The following is an 18,165-nucleotide window of genomic DNA, read 5'->3' on the forward strand; positions in this document are numbered from 1 at the left end:
ATCCAAAAGGCCATTTGCAATCAGGATTCATATAAATCTTTTTGATTTTGGAGACAAAGCTCCGGAAGGCAAAATTTTTTTGCCCACAGGCCATTCCATATGGTCGTACGAACGATTTTTTGAACGAAAAATTAAAAAATATATATTTTTGTGCACCGTTGGACAACCATCGTAGTGCCACCCAGCGGCTGCTACCACTGGTAGCACTGTCGTAGAGTCGCTGCAGCTCAGCCATTGCCCACAGGCCACCCTAGTGCTGCCCCTCCTACTCCTCTGCCAGTGCTCCTACGAAAGTCTTCGCTCTGCCAGCAGCCACTCTACCGCTGCCTCCTCATTAGCCCGCTTTGTTTCGTCAGCATTTTCTGCCTATTCAGCGCCCACATGGACCCCGTCTGCAGCTGATGCATGTTGCATTCCTACAGACCCCATGCATAGTTAGCAGCTCATCCGCCACGTCTATTTTTTGGCCCAGTCAGCAAGTCCAAGTTACGTGACATGTGGCATGGGTGCCACATGGCACATTTCCATGTGGACCCTGCCATGTCAACTGCCCACCACGTGGCATCCACGTGGCACTGCCACATGGCTGCTATGTGGCCTTTTTTTTTGTAGTGATGGCCACATGGCTGTCAAATTTTTTGTAGTGATTTTCTGATGTCAGCATGATGTCATCAGACCTTGCAAGCACCTCTCTTGATTCTATTTTGGAGCTACTTGTGGTTTTTTGGCCATAACTTGAGCATACAGAGGTATTTTTTCAATCTGAAAGAAGTGCCAAAAAGCTAGTTCTGAGACAAAGAAATTGGTTTAGGTATTTTTAGGTTTTGATGTTTTTTCATTACCTATTTTTTCAATCAAAGCCTAAAGTTGTGTTTTTGACTCCGGCAAGCATATCTTTTGCGTCCCATGCCTATTTTTTGAAAACTTTATATTTTTGAAAAGTCGGTTCTATCACCTTTTCAAAAATGTGGTCCTTTTTCTTAGTTTATAGCCCATGCTCTTTCTATCATAGTTTTGGCATTTTTTCTATATAGTGGATATCTTGAGTGTTTTAGGCTCGAGGATTGTTTTCTTGGCATGGTTTCCTTTGTTTTAGGCTACACTTTCTTTTGTTGCAGCTTGTTTTCAGTTTTGATCATTGTAGCTATCATTTTGAAGCACTTTTTTGTATCGCACTGAGATAAAGTGCCACTCTTGCATTTCGAGGGTCATGAACGTTGTTTTGAGTCAGTTGTACATGCACTATTTTTATAAAGCACCATGGGAGGATAGTTGTTTTCTGTTTTAGGCATTCTCCCTTTGTCAAGTGAGTGTCCCTTCCATAACATTAGCCCCATGTAGAGTCAGTTTGACCATGTCTTTATAGGTTTTTGTACCTCTTTTCCTCTCTCGTCATTCTTGGTTCATCTACAGGAGACTTTGGCCCACCTTCTCAGTTGCTTTTCATCACACCCTGTCTACATTAACGGGGGTTTATGCTATTGTTCTAATGTATCCTTTGTTTGATGGTTCTATAGTGTGAACTATGTATTCAGTGGTTGATCCTATGTACAAGATGATTGCAGTGGCTGGCTACCTATGCATTTCGATGAGATGGATCGTCTACCATATAGACATGCTCGGTTCATGCCTTCTTCTTTCATGGAGGTTCTTTAGATCAACAGTTTGATAGATTTGTGGCTTCTTCATGCTTTAGTGATGCTCTTCATGATCACTCCTTGTTCTTGTTTTAGGGGACATTTTCCTAGTTGGAGACTTCTTCAGTTCTTCACTAGGTTACCTCTTTTTGGGGGAGGGTTTTTCCCATGTGGTTTTCTCTCTTTCCCCATTTTTAGAGGTTGCATTTCTTTTGCATTGTACTTGGGCACCTAACATGGCCTCGTTGCCGAGACCCATTATGCATTCTGCATTTCATCTTAGTTTTGTGAGCTTAAGGCATTTCCCTAAGTTTCACTTAAGTGGGGTGTTAGAGTAAATAATTAATTTACTAATTATTTATTCTATTTACTTAAACTTACTTAGGTAAATGCATTTATTTATTAGTTGTAGTCTAGGAGTTAGTTATAAGTTGTTGAAAATACGGGAGCTTTTTCTCTCCTAAGTCATACTTATCCTCTCACATTGTTTGAGGACTTTCCACCTTATGTGGATGTATGCTTAGTTGTCACACTTATCTCCTAGCATCTTCTAGCTTGTTCTAGAAGATTCTTAGAGCTCTTTATATTCAAGCTCCCTCATTGTATTTCACATCACTTTTCATTGTATATTGTAAATACATTTTCATTGTGTTTCAATATATTGTATATCATGTCCATTTAGAGTCTTTTCCTTGCTCCATGCTCTTCCTCTTCTTGGCTTCTCTTTGATAGATTTTTGCATGCAAGTGATCTTGGATGTCTTCAGATTTGGCTTTCATCAACTCCAACACCTAATGCATTTTTATGATTAAAAATTTCACTCACAAGCAAGCTCACATTTACAAAATAAAATATATCACAATGAGGCTTTTCGAATCTTCCAGTGATTCACCTTGGCTAAACTATGTTCACATAGATTTGGACCTTGTTTCCCCCAAAAATTTCCATGGTTCCACTTCTTGCACACTAAACTTGAGCATCAATAGTCCAAAGAGATCATATAAAATACATATCATAAATGCATATGAATTTAAATGTTATATAATCCATATTAACATAACTTAATGGAATTCCTTTACTTAATCATTTCAAATAAGACATTCAAAATGTTAAAATATCAAAATCAGCCAACATGAAAATTAGTTCCAATTATATACCTTAGATCAAAACCACCAAAATGAAATCATCACAACTAATATACTTGATTCAATTAAATATAGTTTAATTAATAGCACTATCTCATTATCATTATGAGATATTACATGACAAGGCATATGTCTCTAAAATCACTAATGTTAGGAAATTAGGATGTTTTCATAATCATGTCTACATAGGCTCAAAATTAGTCATTAGGTAAACCCATTATATCTATTAGTCAATACATTATATCTTCATCTTAATCATCATTCATTGTAGCCTATCCACCTAATACTACTTGTATAATTATTGACTTATTATATTTACATCATGCCAAGCTCTACCGAGGAGGCCTTTTTCTAAATTGATAAAAATTTCTTTCTATAATTATTATTAGTAATCACAAGGGTGGGTGTTAATTCATCTTCTCACAATGACAATCTAAAACAACTATCCTAATAACATCCTGTTACTATGAACTCATCGGCATAGTTTCTAAGTTATAACATCCTAAGTCTTTATTCCATGGGGTCTTAGCTTACCAACCTAATGAAATTTTGAATATGATACTTATGACAATAATGACTACAATGTTTATCAATATTAATAAGATCTCAGGTTTAATATTAATAAGAAAGATGACAATCATGACATACTTAAATCCTAGAACCTACTTATCATCATTCTATTGTAAGGTGTATGGTAACAATCTATAATCCACATACCACACATGAGAGAGAAAGACATGACATCTCACCTCCTTACACCTCCTAGTTCTGACCATTTTTGTGTTATTTAGGGTTTATAATATGGTACTAGGGAAGGGGCCTTACATAGCTAACAAAAATAGAAGTAGAAATGGAGCTAAAATAATAAAATAGGAGAGCCCTACCTCATAGCCAATAGGAAAAAATGGGAATCTGAACCATAAAATAAAAATTCCAAAGAAGTAGCTAAAAATTGGTAATCTGAGGTCCCTCCAAGCTAGATTTAATGAGACTAGTCTCACAATAATCTCATTCTCATAGCTCAAACAATGAATAAAATAGTAATTCCTCATGAAGAGGATTTCGGATTTTACTCTAAAACTTTCTATTAAAAAGTGAGAAGTGAGGAATTAAATTCCTCTTTTGGTACTTATTCACTTTTCAACTGAATAATGGATTAGGAAAAATATCCAAGAGAACTAGTTAAATCTCAAATAGATGCAAATGAAAATATATTATTCCTAGAAGTAGGAATTCATCTACGAAAAGGCTATGAGAATTTAGATTTAATAAATTTTAAAGCCCAAAAACCCAAAATGATAGAAATTTCCTTAACAAGTTTCATGACAATGCAAACCTCTAAAGACACAAACACACTCACCGGTCTAATCACACAATGTAAATGAGTTCAGATCTAATAATCACCAAAAGGATTAACTAAAATTTTAAAATAAGATACGTTGACCATTAGGGACGACATTGGTAAAATATGAATAGTTGAGTCTCTAACTCCATGTGCCAGGACCAAGGATATAAATCTTGCACACTAAAATATAAGATCAAGTACAATTGCATATAATAACTTAGCCAAAGCAATAAATGCATTAAATCAACTAATTTAACTATTTATTCAATTATATTGAAATAGTACATTTACATTACTCATGTTTGCATTAGTATAATGAAGCAAGAATGAAGTAAATAACCATAGCCTTAGATCCATCACATAACATAATTAGAGATATGTCCAAATATTAGATAACCAGATATCATCATAAAACATACTATCATTTCAAAATTGCATCATCATGCAATATGATCATCTAAAAAACATAGTAGTCTAACATCTATGATACTAAAATTAAATTATAACATCCAACCCTCAGGTCATCTCAATGTAAAACATAACATGAGTAACAAATATCTCTCAAATCAAAATATAACAAGGTAAATATCCACATCACATAACCAATGAATCCAACATGGAACATCCAATTCTAATTATTTAAGCATTTAATAATTGTTGTAAAAACAACATGAAAAGGCACTAAAAAGACTTAAGAGAACACAATCATAAACATGGCTAACCACTGCTACAAGGATCTAGTCTAGTGTAGCAAAGTAGTAGTACATAGTGCAATCTTTGCACACATCTCTAGGTAATCATGGAACAACACATGATACCACATTGATCATAGTAACCACTGGCACAAACCTTAGTGAACCATATATCACATCATAATCTCATAAATCAGCCATAAATATAATCAAAGCAACTACTACAGTAGCATAAATCCAATCACCTCAAGAGTGTAGACCACTCATGGTCCCAATCACGATCCCTCACCAAGAAAGATCATCAAGGTTGCATCCATTAGGATGACTTATAGAAGTAAAATAAGAGAGGCACTATAGAACTTGATAGACACTATTTCCCTACAAATTTCCTTTCGTGCTCGAGTGAATTTGACAGACATTGCTTCCCTACAAACTTCCTTTGGTACCCAAGTATAATCAATAGATACTACCTTTGAACATGATTATCTCTGTAATGCTTGGTAGATATTGGAAATGATCTTCATTGCTTGAGTGGCCTTGATGGACACTGGTTGATAAAGACTTTACATTTTGTGTAACATCAAAGGCAATATATAATTGAACAATTATTTTCAACAATCTCCCTCTTTAGCATTGATGGCAACACAATATGTCATAATACAATGAAATTTTAGAGAAAAATAAAAGTAAGGATAATATCCTTAGTTTTATTCTAATTCTCATCCATGAGAACTCCCTCTGATATTAATCTCTGATTATTGTGATTGCAATATCAAACTCAAGTTCATTCTCCCTCAATTGTACTCAATCAAAATGATCTTGATAGAACTATTATTGAGCTAGGGTTTATTCCCCTATTTGAAGTTCACTAATAAGATTTTAGTGATACATCAACCAAGCATGTTGAAGATCAATCAAGTTGTTGTGGTATTGTAAAGGGAAGATTGAATATGAATGAGTACATCAGGTAAATGGAAGTTCAGTGAATGTTATCTTTGGCATGAGACATCAAAGAGGGAGAGTTCTATCATACATCAAAGAATTTTTATGTCTAATATATAGAGTCGCATATGAGAGATACTCTTTATATATGTGAGAGATGTCAATATATAAAGATCAATAATAGTTTTATTGACCTCTAAGACTTTTTGCCTTAGCTCTCCTTACATTCTCATCACCTCCATAGATGGCTTTAAGTTTGATCCACATATCATGAGTAGTATCATAGTCTTTGACTTCATCAAATTCAGCATTGTTGAGAGTTAAAGCAATATCAATCATCATAATGTTAAGATTCTTCTTTTTTGTAATTTCTTCAATAGTTATAGCTCTAGAAGGTACCACATACTTAGGGTCTAGGTACTTTAGGCCTAAGTCTCCAATGGTTTCCAAATGCAATCTCATGAGTTCCTTCTATGCCTTGAAGTGATCTTTGTTCAGCTTAGGGATCTCCCTTGTGTAAGACATCTTGATCTCTATCTTAGGTCCTTGAAACCTTCTTTGCAAGTACCAAAAGCTCTGATACCAATTGTTGGAAGTATAAGATGAGAAATTGAGAGGGAAGGTGTGAATTAATTAAAATGAAAAAAAATCTTAGATCCCTTAGATGTCAATACAAATCAAAACCAAGCTCTACTAAAATTGAAAATACTGCTATAACTTGGTTAGCACTAAATGACTCAACAAATATTAAGAACATCAGTTACTCAGTAATTACTAAAATAAATGCTTCTTAAGATATTTAATGTTATTAACCACAATTAACTTAGTTGTAGCAATAGAAAGAAAATAACATGAATACACATGACACCAAGATTTAACATGGAAACCCAATTTGGGAAAAATCATCAATTGCAATTAGTTACTATTTTTTGTTGTTCTAAAGTGAGCCCCATTAATAGGCAACCCTATTAAAGGTTACAAAATACACTACTAAGTGTGACCCTATTAAAGGATTTAATCACCCTGTCAGGAGTGGCCTTGTTAGAGGTCTTTAGACACTTCAATCTAGAAAAGCCACCTTGTTAGAGGATTTGGTAAATAGTTGTTAAGCTAACTCTATTAAGATATTTGATACACTACTACAATTATTAGAGAATAAAAATGATATGACCTGATTTTTGATGCAACTATATTGCTGATTTTAGATTTTTTTTTCTAGCTTGAATATTTGATCCTCCTTGATCAGATAAAACTTTGCAGCTTGGTCAACTTAGGATACTCTGTTGTCCTTCCAATTCACTTCTTTGGTTTATCTTTTCAATCCCATGCTTCTCTCTTTCAATCCCACAACTTGACCTTATATCTTTTGCCTAGTCAAGTCAACTTGAATACACTTACAAATATTTAATATTCATCCCTTAAGTTGGATCGAATTAACAAATAAATTCATTAAACTAAATTTGTTGATTCAAGAGAATCCTTCATTAGTGGACCTAGCTTGGTCAACACTAACATAGAAAAAAATTTCTTTGGACTTCCTTTGTTAACCATATGAACACGGTTAAGATTGCATCCTAAACTAAATTCTTTTGGTAACTGAGTGAGCTTGATTAATACTAGTTCTATGCCAAATTCTCTTTGATGCGCAAGTGTACTCAACAAACATCCCTACAAATTTCCTTTGGTGCCTTAGTGAACTTGGCAAACACTATTTCCCTGCAAACTTCCTTTTATGCCTGAGTGAACTCAAAAAATACTATCTTTGAACATGATTATCTCTATAATACTTGATAGCTACAAGAAACTATCTTCACTACCTAGGTGAATTTGATAATCAATTATTGGGTATTTGAGCTAGTCAATTTTAATATCTTCATAAATAAGAGATGGATTCATGATATTTCAATAAGACAAAATCTTGCATAAAATACACAACTTTAGGGGGCTTATGTTTATGATTTAGGTGTCCTCGTCAATAATGGCTCTATAATCAAATTGACTTAAATGTGAGTTACTTCCTTTATATAGGAAAAAATAAAAAATAAAGCAGCATACATGCTCTAGCTCAAAGAGGACCCTAATTTTCTACCATCTTTCTCTCCATGAATTCTAAACTCCCATTTCTTTATTTATTCAAAAAAATTATTCAAAAAATCCAAGCTTGGGAAGCCATTTCATTACAAGCATATGAGCCATTAGTAGCACTAGTAGTCTTGCAAAGTAAAACCAAAATTTTCTAAATATGAAGCAGATATCTCTAAAAATAAATTAGGGATTATGTTTTATAATTCTTGAAGATGAATTTGTATATCAGCTGGCCAACACAATAGTTTGACACTCTTGCTCTATATAGTATTATTAGCCTTAAATATAGTGGCTACATGTGCTATTGAATAAAAAATTAATTGTCAATTGTGGGGATTTTTCTTTAGATATATTCAAGAAAAGACTCCTTATTTATATATTGTTAGTCTACACTAGTACATTTTAATGACCTTGTTGCTGTATATAGGTACTGTGTGGATCATTCTACTTGGTAGTTTTAAAATATTAATATAAAGCTAATAAAGTAGAAATCTGCAATCTAAGCTATAGATGTCAAAGTAAACATGAAAGCACATAAGTAGAAATGTAAGGGACAGGTGGCCTTTGTATTCTAAAACCATCTATAGAGTAAATTTGACAACATATTAGTAGAAATGCTTGCTTGGTTTTGGCCTACTACACTTAGCTCAAATTAGAGAAAAAAATTAAAAAATTATAACTTTTGTCCAATGTTCAACATGTACACTCAACTCAAAATAGGGAAAAGACTAAAAATAAATTAGCTCAATTTCCCCTTCCATTATTTTTAGTATTTTAGCATCAAATACAAGGCCGCATATGCCCACATAAGTGGAAGAAATATTTTTTGAAAGAAACAAGCCATAACCTAGTTAAATTGGTTTACTTGTTGACTAGTTGGGTTTATTACAAATTCTTATAGAACTGTCATCATATTAGGTACAATAAAATGGGCAATCAATTTCTCCTAGCTAGCAAGATCAAATATAGTTTTCCAAGGTGATAAAATTACATATGCAGATGTATGTATGTATGTATGTATGTATGTATCTATATATATGTATGTATACATATGTACATATGTATTTATGTATATATGTATGTGTATATGTATGTATGTATGTATGTATGTATGTATGTATGTATGTATGCATGTATATATGTATATACAAAGAGATCTTGTGGTTTATGGATTATGGATTATAAACAAAAAAGAAAGAAAACATGACATTAATCATTCCCCATTTGTTTTGATCATCTGTCAAGAGTTTCATGCAAAAGAGGGTGGAGAGCTCAGATTGAGAGTGGAGAGCTCTAAACATTGGTGGAGATCAGTGGAGATCTAAGATTTTTTTTGTTCCCTTGTGATTGCTGCATTTTATTGTCATGCCCTTATGATCTTTGTATATGTATGTATGTATGTATGTATGTATATATATATATATATATATATATATATATATATATATATATATATATATATATATATATATGTATGTATATATGTATATATATATATATGTATGTATATATGTATATATACATATACATACACATATATGTCTGTGTCTATGTATGTATGTATATATACATACAAAGTGATCTTTTTAAAGGTGCTTATTGATCCAACTACATACATATTCTAGAATCCAAATAATAAAATAATAAAACTCACTCAACACATAACATGGCCACTAGTGTGATGGTAAAACCAATTGGTAAGTAGGTTCCTCTTTTTTTCTCTCATTTTTATGTGTTTATTTTACTTGAACTATTATTTCTTGAGGAGAATTTTGTAAAATTGGATTCATTTTATATAGGAGGACATTCCTAGATGTACTTGGGTTATACGTATGGGAATACTAAAGAATTGTGATGAATTGCTCATGAGCAATGAAGATGGACTTCCCTAAGAGTAGCCCAACTCCTAAGTACTTAAAAGATTGATTGTTTCTTAAATATTTTAGATGCTAATAGGGAATTAGGGGGGTGGGGCCAAATGAGCTTCCATATACATGTGGTTGGCCTTGATTAGTAGAGAATTTTAAACTATTCTCAAAACTAAGTGAAGCTCAACATTAACTTACGATTGCATGACAACTAACCATGTGAATATCTTGGTTTTAGGCAATGCAATAGGAGGCTCTAGAAGAACCAACTTAACAATGTTGTATTATTTGGTTTCTTTTTTCATGTATAATTTCATCATTTGATGTGATATGGGAAAGAAAAACAATTTCTAGATACACCATTTATTTTCACAATTTTAAAATGATTTTAGGTGTAAAAAAGTAAATGGGTTCTATTACAAAAAAGGTACCATTCAAATGTCCCTTAAATGATTATTTATATGTAAGAAAAAGTGGGACCTCTAAGGGACATGTGATGATTACCAAAATTAATATTTATATGAAAGAAAATGTGGGAGTTTTGAGGGACCATCCATGGACTATCCATGAAAGATCATGAATCTACTCCTTTTTATATTTTTAGCCTCCTAATGAATTTACTATTTATATGTTGGATAGCATGATTTGTAGGAATATGTGAAACTAATAAAGGAAATGGGCTTGGATGCATATATGTTTTCCATAGCCTAGTCACAAATATTACCATGTGAGACAATTTTTTAACTCTTAAACAAAAGTGACTAGCAATCAGCAATGCCTTTCTTTAAAAAGTTTCTTGTTTTTGGTGTAAAGAGATGGTACAATCAAAGGTAGAACTAACAAAGTTGGAGTGGCCTACTATTATTTGAGTGAATACCACTATCCATAAAAGTTGAGGCTTGTCATTGAGCATATGTTGTTGATTCTTTTTGCTGCTGAAGTGCCTCAAATTGGCACTACTTTGTTACCCTAAGATAGGTTACATTCTTTCTAGCCCTAGGTTGTTCCACAATCATACCCTCTACAACTTCATTTATAATTTCAATGGATAAAATTAGCTAAATTCTTATCCTTTCATTAGTAAGAAGCTCAAGAAAAAATAATCATTTCCACCCTAAAAACCACTGTGGTACTTTATTAAAATTAGGACTTGAACAAAGCCAATGATACAAAACCTACTGCCACTTTGGCAAAAATGATGCCTCCAACATTGCAACCATATCATAAATGGGAATAGTAGATGCCCAAGCCATAATCTAGTTAAATTGGTCTAGATTCTTATTAGCTAGGTTGATTAAAAATTTCTATAGAACTATCATTAGGTTAGGTACAATAAAAAAAACAATCAGTTCTTCCCAGCTAGCAGGATCAAATACAGTTTTTAAGTTGATAAAATTGCATATGTAGATGCATCCCTTGCATGCTAGTCATGAAGCATATTCCCCAACTTATAACAAATGGTTGGATACAAAGGCTCCATAGTAGATATTGCTAGAAATAGGGATTATTGGGGGAGGGGGGTGTGAATCAATAATCTACAAACTTTAGTCACCAACTGGATATTATTTCTTACTTTAAACCATACATAACTAAGTAATAAAGTAATGTTTAATATTAATAGTAAACATGCACAAAGATAACTCATAACACCATTTTTTTTTAACTAGGAAACCCTGGCCAAGGGAAAACCCTAGTGGGGATGATACCCACTAGATAATATACTGATATATAAGTTTCTTGTTAGAGGATGGACCCTGCTAGGAGTCAATAAAAAAATTTAGTATAAAGAGTCTCTATTAGGAGACTTTGAATCACTATTAGGAGATTCCAACCCTGTTAGGAGTTGTAGTATAGAGAATGCAAGATGAGCCCACTACCTAAACATGCACTTCCAATTACAAGAAAAGCTCACTGCCCAAAAAAGTAATTAGACTTCTAGAATATAAGTACTACAACTTCTTCCTCAATTGATCTTTGATCTTTAGCTCAATCTTAGATCATAAAATAGCTTATACAAAACTTCACATATATTGCTTTCACAGTATGTTCACACATCACACAATATTCGCACAACTTACATCCTTCATCACAAAATGTCCTATGCATAAATACTATGCCTTTACACAAATTAGTGCTAGGGAAACTAAGAACATAATCCATTTTTCCAACTTAGAGTAAACATCAAGGATGTCAGCCCTAATTGGATAAGTAATTACTTTATAAACAAAATAATTCTTTCTTTTACTTCCATTGTTTTGTTTCACTTCAAACATGAGCATATCTATCCTGTACAATCTATACTAACTTTTGAGGTTATACGCATCATCACCAACATGTATACTATCTCAATCTAACTTTTATAGTCATAATATGATGTCAGCAACAAGTTATAAATGAAATAATATACTATTGTATACCAAATTCCATACTTAGACAATTTTGTGATTACCAAAAGCTAAGTATCTTTATTTTTGAGGTTTCCTCTAAGCATGTACATCATGTGTTGCCATAAATATCAACAATTATGTCATGCCCAAAATTCAGGACAAAAACACAACATTTTTTTTTTAAAGTGATAATAGGATTAAATGTAATACATAAGTATTTGAATAGAATTACTTAACCACCTCATACTCAAGTATAATTATGAAAATTAAGTACTAACCAAATACAAAATTTTGAGATGTAATTTTCATTCATGCAACTTTAAATTTAATTGACATAATATGAATTTAAACTTCTTAATTATATATCATTATTTTGTCCAATTAACATAAATCAAGTGAATGAAATTTCAAAGTGTGTAATGCCACAGTAAGGTAAAACATCATCACATCAAATTTGAAGTAAACATATACAAAGAAAAACTAAAATACTAGACAACTCATATGCAAGAATACTACTTTTTTTTTTTTTCAACAATGTGGTTCAGTCTTTTTTCATTTATTTTATTGAACCACTGATTCAAAGGCTCCATCAGGAAAGAACCGGGAAGAAAACCCAACTTCATAGTCATTTCAACAAAGAGTTTAAAATATAACATTTTTACATAGGATTAATATCCTAAGAAAAAATCTCCTCAACATAATTGAATTTCAATAACAATTCTAAATTTCCTTCTTGGCTACACAATAGGGAAGCCATTATAAAGTCTGCGATATATCACGGTAATCATGGAGAGAACAAAAATTAACTGGGAGACAACCAATCATAACATGACAACAAAATCAAACATCCACTTCCATCCCAGTTTGCACAATAGGTTCGTCATTGAACCAGACTAGGGAGAAGGTGGATTTTTCCAATAGGAGATGTCAGCCACAACACCATAACATATGCCCAATCAGGGCTAAAATCTCAAGAACTTCTTTCTATTCTTCCACAAATTCCCTTTCGAGGCTGATATCACAAGGACATTTTTTCTTTTACTTTTCAAATTTCAAAACTCAAACACATGTTTTGTGTTGATGAGTAGAGGCCCATAACACCTTACTCTCTTTCTCTCTTCTCATCTTGAGAAGAGACTCTAAACTATTGGAGTCCAACTAAAGACCTTCCCCCGTACATGGCCACTTCTACCCTATCTGAGGGTGAGTAATGCCAATACACCTATACAATGCCTTCAAAAATTTAAAATAAAACACAAAGGAAAGACATTTAAGATAACCAATTTCCATCCCTACCAAACATACTCAACACACACGTGAACATAGATATGCAATAAAATAAAAACATGAAATTAAACATGAACAAAATGAGGTGAAGTATTCCTACCTTCAAAATTGGGTTATGGCAATTGAACAAGTTTGAGATGAGCATTCCCTTCCTCCTCCTCCTTCAATCCTAATTTCCACTCTAAAACTAGAGGTGGTTGAGTTTGGGATCTTATTTAGAAGAAATTTTGAGAAGGTTTGGAGTGTTCACCCAAATGTCATGCCCAAAAATTGAGGCAGAAACACATAAATTTTTGGGCATTGCAAATTACATATCTCTATTATCCAATTGCCAAAAATTCTCTAGAGAAAATTGGCTTAGTAACAAAAAATACATAAACAGTATAATAATATTACATCTATTACATTTATCCATCTTTACATATGCTCCCCCTCACTATATACTTTACAATATTTATCTCCCCTTAAATGTACTTCCACCCTTAACAATTTTTATGTGTACTTCTCTCCCTTTGACATCAATGACAAAGGTGAAAATGTCAAAAATTGTCCAAAAATGTCAAAAGTGTTTTCCTTCCTTAAGTTTATAGGATCTTCATGTAATCATCAAAGTTTACCTTAAGATTATCCATACCTTTGGTTCATGTCTCATTGGTGGATTTAGCTAAGGTGAGAATTGCACATAAAGCATATGATGCAATCTCAACTACATTAAGATCTGAGTACAAAAAAATAGAATATGTGTCCTTAGCCTTGACACATTCCTCCAACTATTTCTCAACAAAAAATACTTTCAAAGAAAGAAACTCTTTGAAATCTGATAGCCTCTTCAAAATCTGTTCCTTCTAAAGTTCCAATTTTCTGATGTCATTGTGAATACTGACCACTTGTCCTTCAAAATCATCAATCTTACAAGATGAATGTTGGATCTAGCTAGATAGAGCCTCTAGCTCACTCATCTTTCCTTCTATCTAATTGTTAATGTCCTTAGTTAGTTTGTAAGATAGGGTGCACTTAATGTACAATATCTTCCCATCCTGTTGACACTTTCAAAGTTCCTTGATACAAGTATCAAGACTTATCAAGTCATTCTTAATGTTTTGGCAAATGGTGCTAAACAAGTTAGCATCATATGAGATCTATGACTTTTCTTCTACAAAATTCAACAAGTTAGTAAATTCTTCATCAAATGATCTCAGCACTACTTGTGCCCTCTGTTTAGGATTTGATTTTGTGTGTTGTATTGTCAAAGTACTATGCAATCTATTAGTAACCTCCATCAAGGTTTTTTGTAGGCTCTTTATTGTTCTATTCTTTTGAATAAGCTTTGATAGGGATGAGAACAAATCTGTTTGATCATCATCATCGGTTGCTAGGCTAGCAAGTGAAAGTGGAGTAGATAAACTAGAAGGTTTAGTGTCATCCTCCCTTTGCTTCTTAGCTACGTCTTTTATTCTTCTCTCTTCTTCTTCTTTCTCTTCCAATCTCTTCCTCTTTTCTTCCTCTATTTTCTTTCTTATTTCTTCTTTTTCTATTCTTTTCTTGTCCTCCTCTTCCTTTCTTTTCTTCCCATCCTCAAGCAATTTCTCCTTGGCCTCTTCTATTTTCTTCTTTTATTCTTCAAGTAACCTCTTTTCTTCTTCAATTTGTCTCAATTTGTCTTCAATATCCTTAGTATTAGGTTCGTTTAGTTTGGAACCTTAAAATGGATTAATATCATCAATGTTAATAATAACATTGGTCTAATCTATCTACATAGTGTCACCACTCATTGACACTTCCAAGGTTCTAGGTGCTAGAGGAGATGTTGCCTTAGATTCTATCAACATCTAACTTATTGCTACTGTAGTCTCACTTCTTAATTTGTCTTTCTCACCCAACATAAATAGAAATGGTCTTACTTTATTTCTCAAGTAAGGTGTAAGATTAATCAATAATCTTTTATTCTCTTCTTTTTCATTAGTCTTGCAAATAGTTCTTAGCATAGGATTTTAAAGTTCTAGATCTTCTTCTCTCATTGTAGCTTTCTTTTAAATAAGTCTACTATATACTTTCTGATTTACTAAGCCCTAAATATCCTTCAATTTCATATTATTTTCTATAATGTATCTCATAGTAGAGATATCAATCTAATCATTTTTTAAATTGTTATACAAATCATAGAATTTGTTATCTAATTAAAGTTACCTTAAATAGCAATATCTAAGTTAATATTTTCTATCTTTGGCTTCTAGGATTGTCAAGCTTTTCCTGCTGATTTCTTTGACATTTTCACCTTCTCTACTTGCTTAAATTCTTGCTCTTATTCCTCTTCATCACTGGACTCAACAATTATCAGCAATGTCTTTTTCCTTTTTCCTAGTCTAGTGGTTTGTTGCTTTACCCTTTTTGTCTTAATGGTCACAACTTCCACCAATCTCTCAAATTTTCTCTTTGGATCACTGGGATGCACATCTGATACTGCTATATATGGAATTATTTTCTCTGGAGATGTCTCTATAATAGGTGCTAACAAATGTTGTATATTTATTATGCCTTACTTTATAGTTTTCTTGAATACCTCAAACTCACTCTCAATCATACTAGCCTCTGATAAGGATTTCTTCATGATTAACTCTATCATCTTGTGTGATGGCTTCTCTAAGGTTTCTTGATGAGCTGAAAATCTGTATTTTGCTTGAACCTTCTCTAATTTCTACAATAAATCAATATAACTAACTTCTATAGCATTATTTGATTCATAACCCAAGGGATAAATAAATTTTTCCCGAGGTTCTATTGTGTCATGCCCAAAATTTTTTTAAACAAGACACACACACACACACACACACACACACACACACGCACACACACACACACACAATAATAATAATATTCAATTTTAATTCTTGAAAGAAATTTAAGAAAATCTAAATTAAAATATATTTATAGTATTGAAAAGTCCTTCCAAATGATATAGTCATAATTAGATTCTTACATCAATTTACAAATTACAAGAAGATCTACTTCTGATCTTTTTACAAACATAACTTTTACAAATGTTCATAATAAATCATCTTCAAATCTCCAATGGAAAGTTAAAAATAGTCTAAGCTTTTCTTCCACACACATCCATTTAAAAAACCTGTACAAAACAACCCTGTAAACCATGGAGAGCTCACCTCCCAGCCTAGGTCTCTAAGAGACCACCCATCAAGCTTGGAGAACCAAGACCAACTGGGTAACAATCAAACACACACATATAGACCAATAATATAAGATACAACATTTAACACCTTTTTTGAGCTTACATAGTAGGTTACCAAAGGAACCAATAGAATGGGTGAAGGTGTGCCTAAAACCCTAAGGAGAAGCCACGCATAGAAAAACCAAATCTACCTTCACAAGGCATACAAAATAAATACCAACTCTCACAAAACTTCTCCCCTTATCACCCCCAAAGTGCATAACAAAGTACTGGCACATGCAACCCATACTACATGCTTATCCCTCTTCCTTCTAGGGAAGAGACTCTACACTCAAGGGATAGGCCCAACTAACCCCTTCACTCAAAGGCCACTTCTTCCCTCCAAAGGGTGAGTGATGTCCTTCAACACCCATAACATCATACTCTCAAAATCAAATAAAAATAAGGCAATAGAAATTCATCCACACCTAGCAATACAATAGGGACAATGAACAACACACATATGCATCTGTAGAAAAATTTACACATCTTATATTTAGAAAAACAATACAACACATAATTTCCAAGACATGGAAAAAGTTCCAACCTTTCTCCAAGCTATGGTAAATGACCCCATTTGAGAAGAGCCCTCTATCCTTAATCCAATCTTCAAAACTAAAAATCCCTAAAACTAGAGAGTGGGTGAATGCCAATTCTATCTTCCAATTTCCCTCTAAAGGAAAAACATTCCTAATTTTTCTCCATCATGAAAGAGAACAAACACTTTAACTCAACCTAAATTTCCCTATTTGATTGGAATTATCAACTCACTAGAGATAAGGTGGGAATTTGGGTAAGTCTTCTTCCATTTTCGCAATACTTATGAAAAGGGATTTTAAAAGTGTTAGAAAAGAGATTTTAACTCTAGTAAAGCCAAAATTAAAGCCCTAACATATAGTACTAACATGTAGGTAACTTAATTTCACTAAGAGAACACTCTAAGACTCAAACAAAGCCCTCTAAAGTCACCGTAAACTTGAAATCCGAAATTTAATTGAATTAAAAACCTTAATAAGATATTTTATGCAAGGGGATTAAAATTAAAAAATTTCTATCTAGTTAGTAATAAGGTTGGGTGTCTTTTTCCAATTACTCAACCTGACTTGCCATTTAAACACAAAATAACACAAGTGTCAAGTGACACTATAAATATACATTTAACATTATGAGTGGCAAATCAATTTTTGCAAAAAGGAATTTAATCTAAAGCATCCATTCACACTACATTCACAAAGTAAAATACTTAACAATGAGGTTATGATCTCTTCATTCGATCTAACCTTGGCAATCTCAATTAATACAAAGGTATAGTCTTGGTTCTCCATTTTACCATGGTTATTTTCTGCACACTCAAACCACATATCAGTACTCCAAGATAAATAAATCATATGCATCTATAAATCCTAAATTAATTCTATATTCATAATTGAATCAAAACATAAATAATTTCTCAATCAAATTTCAAATAACATTTTTTTTCCCATTTCCAAACCATTGTTCATATATAATAATTGCATAATCAAACTAAGCATGATATGACCATTTTCAAAA

The sequence above is a fragment of the Cupressus sempervirens genome, chromosome 2 (assembly GCF_028749045.1).
Source record: "Cupressus sempervirens isolate cs-2001-9-10 chromosome 2, ASM2874904v1, whole genome shotgun sequence".
Classification (NCBI taxonomy): Eukaryota; Viridiplantae; Streptophyta; class Pinopsida; order Cupressales; family Cupressaceae; genus Cupressus; species Cupressus sempervirens.